Source organism: Micromys minutus (genome assembly GCF_963924665.1).
Source record: "Micromys minutus genome assembly, chromosome: 16".
Taxonomy (NCBI): Eukaryota; Metazoa; Chordata; class Mammalia; order Rodentia; family Muridae; genus Micromys; species Micromys minutus.
Window position 1 is genome coordinate 10,738,673 of NC_137985.1, and position 3,848 is coordinate 10,742,520.

The following is a 3,848-nucleotide window of genomic DNA, read 5'->3' on the forward strand; positions in this document are numbered from 1 at the left end:
TCCAGAGAAGCCAAATCTGTCACAAAATTCTGGGTTCTATGAGACAAGAAGCCTGAAGAGAAACCTGTTGAAGCCAGAGACCAGAAAGCCTTGCGTCTCCCTAAGCACTGCAGCAAACACGGGTCTCTGTTTTGTCTGTACTCCAGCCTGCGCTTTTAGACACCAAAGGGGCATCCGGCCTCTGCTTTCAGTTTCACGATGGTGCCCACACTACACTTTAACTTTGACCCTTTCAGCTTTGATCCAGAAACATCGTGATCTGTATGGAAACTCAGAGTCAGATGTCTGTCTGTCTGTCAGATGAGGAAGCAGAGGTAAGCAACGCATGCACATTAGTTGAGCCAGGCCTGGCTGTCATCTGGACGACAGAGCAACACTGGCCTCCAGGAGTGACCTCGCCTCCAGGGGAGCATCTCACATGGAAACCGACATAAGTGGTCATGAGCACACTGCCGATTTGCACTGCGGCCTGTAGAGATGAGATGATGGTGCTGGGAAAACACAAGCACAGACAGCCAGAGAGCCCAGAGAGTGGCCATGCTCTCCACGGGCTGCCTTTCTGAACCATTTGTTTCCTGATGGTAAACAAACAGGTGCATTCTCTAATTTTCCATGTGAGTCAGATTCTGTGAAGCAAATAGGTCTTTGTTCATATTTATGAAGAATATCAATAGTAGTTCTGAGCTCTGCTCACTGAGCAGAACTTCTAATTGCTCACATACAACTCAGGAAATTTTAATAAACAATAGCAAACTGAAAATTGCATGGGATCATGATTTGAATCAAAAAGAAAATAAATGGGCTGGGGATATGGCGTAGTGAGTAAGGGCTTGCTGCATAAGCTTGAGGGCCCGAGTTCAGATCCCTAGTAACCTCCCTACACCCACCCTGTGTGTGTGTGCATGTTTGAGCACACACACACCTGTAATGTCAGAGCTAGGGGAGCAGAGACAAGCAGATCCCCAGAGCTCATTGGCAGAACTAACCAGCTGGTGGGCTCCAGGTTCAGTGAGAGACCCTGTCCCAGAAGAACAGGGTAGAGTTCAACAGAGGAAGGCCTCAACCTCTGGCCTCCGTGTGTACATGTGTGCGTACACACCTACAAACAGATGCAGAGAGAATAAATGGGCATGGTATGTAACTCAGGAGGGACCTTTCCTGGCATTAGCTAGGTTTACTCTCCAGCCTCACAAAGAAAAAGGGAAGTAGTCACAGACAACCCTGAACCTCATTCCAAGCATTCAGACACCTCTCCATATACCTCACAGAACCAGTAAGCTGTCAGCAGTGACTTTATTTAGCATCTGCAAGGTGCACAGCACAGTACATAGTATGGTCAACATGGCTTTGTCTCACCCTCTGCAGAGGTGTCCTTCATCTTCCTGATCTTGCAGGTTTTCTTCCTGTGCCACATGAAACGGCAAATATCCTTAGTGTGGTGTTTGCCATGATACACCACAGCATGGGTTGTATCGTATGTTTTTCCTACCACACTGGAAACGCCTTATTGATGGAGCATTTTCCACCTCTGCAACCTTGGTGACCAGTGTTTGCTAGATGGATGGATGAAAGAGGAACAGAGGAGGCTTCCTGTGGGTTCCTTTCATTCCCTAGTTGGCATTATGTGGAAAAGGCACTAAGGGAGAGAAGCATGTTGAGAACATGGCTGACACAAGCTAGAAAAACAGCTCCAAGAATGACAAAGTTGGCCAACTTCCCCAAGGGCCTGAGAACAGAATGGAGCCACAGCAAAATCTCCAAGCTAAAGACAGGGTTCAGCTTCCTAAACCCCCATGTCAGAGGCCTCAGTAGCCTTCTGGGAATAGGCCATCAGCCCAGAGATCTGGTAGGACTTTAAAAATAAATACAGCTAATTCCAGTAAACCAGAGGCCCTGCCAACAAGAAACTCCAGAACGAAGGGTCTCAGCCCTCCAACCTGAAGAGTATATTTTTGTCTTATTATTGTTTCCCATTTTTTTTAAAAGCCACAGAAAAAATAAATAACCAGACAACAGACGGAATATGGCAGCAGGGGTTGGGGTGGGGTATTTCCAAGTGATTCCTTATAAGGAATTCGAGCACTATTTGTGTCCTCCTAGGGCCTCACAGAATGCAAATATTCACTGAAAGGGAAAGAGGGCTTCACTGAGATGCAGTCAGCACAGTCTTCTGTGAATACCTGACATTTTGCTAACCATGCCACACCCAGTGGATGTCTTTGGTAGGTGATAAATCCTACTTACACACACAGGGAGACACACCCCAGTGTGATGGGATGTTCTAGTTCAGCATGACCTTTTTCCAGCCAGTCCTGCAAACAAGGTCACCACAGCCTCCTGTGCCTCTGGGCACAAACATGAGGGTTTGGCCAGTTTCCGTGACAACTTAGGGACCTTCAGTGTCATCAGTGCCAAGGTAAGCTCCCATTTACATAGAAAACTCATGGCAAATATTGCTATGACTCTTGATAAATGATGTGCATCTACCTAAGCAAGGGCTGGTCTGCTGTCCAGATTCCTAGTCATGGCTGCATGGAATGCTAGCCCTCTCTGGTGCTATTCAAATCTTCTGCAAAATTTAATTCTGTCTCGGTTCACATTCTCACGTGCCGGCTCTCCGGGAACAGCTGATGTGTGGCCCCCTCTGAGTTTTCTCTCTAGACTCCAAGTCTTCACAGCTAATTTCCAGACAACCATGGGCCATGTTCCCAAGTTAAGTGCACACTTGGCCCTTTTCTCCTTCATAGCAACTCTTTGAAAAAATACAGACAGTCTCACTGTGGGAATGTTTGGTTCCCACAAAGCAAGTTTCAGTCCTTTTGTTATAAACTGTAGTGCAAGATTTAAAAGTAACAGGCAACTGATCAGAACTGGAAATAAGCTCAGATTTAACTTGCATTAATGAAGGACTGACTTTTTAGGCTCAAATACATCACAAAAATAATAAAACATAATATTTTTAAAATATGTTCATACATATACTTTTACCCAAGAGGACCAGAATATTTTTTTCTTTTTTTATTACCTAGATAGTTATAGCAAACAACTGTTTAGGGAAAGAAGTAAGACTGATTTATGGTATTGAATACTTACTTACTTGACGGATTACATGCTGCAAAATATGAAGTTTGATATTAGATCAGCATGCAGATCTTGTGTTTAATGCCGTCAACCAGTGATGTAACATAACTCGGCCAAAGCCTCCCTAGGACTGCCCATGGGCACATAGCGCCTGCTTCACGCCGCCTCTTCTAAACCTGAAGGGACTAGGTCTACTCCAGCTGGGGCTGCATTCAAATTTTATTCCGTTATTTGGCATAAAATGCTTATTGTGCCTCAGCCAAATTCAACTTTGGGAGAAAATGAACATCAAGCAAGCGCCGGAGACCAAGGTAAAGGTCTGAGCAGCAGCAGCTGCTGTCTCCATAAGGGAGGGTTTCAGAAGAGCAGCCACTGGCTCATTGCGAGGGGGGCCGGGTAGGAAAGGAAGAGAAGGAGATGCTGACACTGGACAACAATTTCCAGAGCTAGTTTGCCTTAAATCCCCAAGAGTAATGGGAAGCAAAGAATACCATTTCTCACACATTTGATGTCGTCCTCATTATTAAGATTCATAACCAAGCCTGGGTCATGCCAGGTGTTTCCCTCTGAGTTAGAGCACAGTGCTAAAGTTACCAGACTAGTGGAACTGTACCTGTGTGGTGTGACGTCAAACCCATCCTGAACATTTCTCTTAGATCAAATCTAAAGCTTGCCACACTCTTTTGCAGAAAAACACACATCCACCCATCAGGCAAATGTAACACAGTAGCGGACAAGGAACAGAAACCTACTGTTAAAAAAAAAAA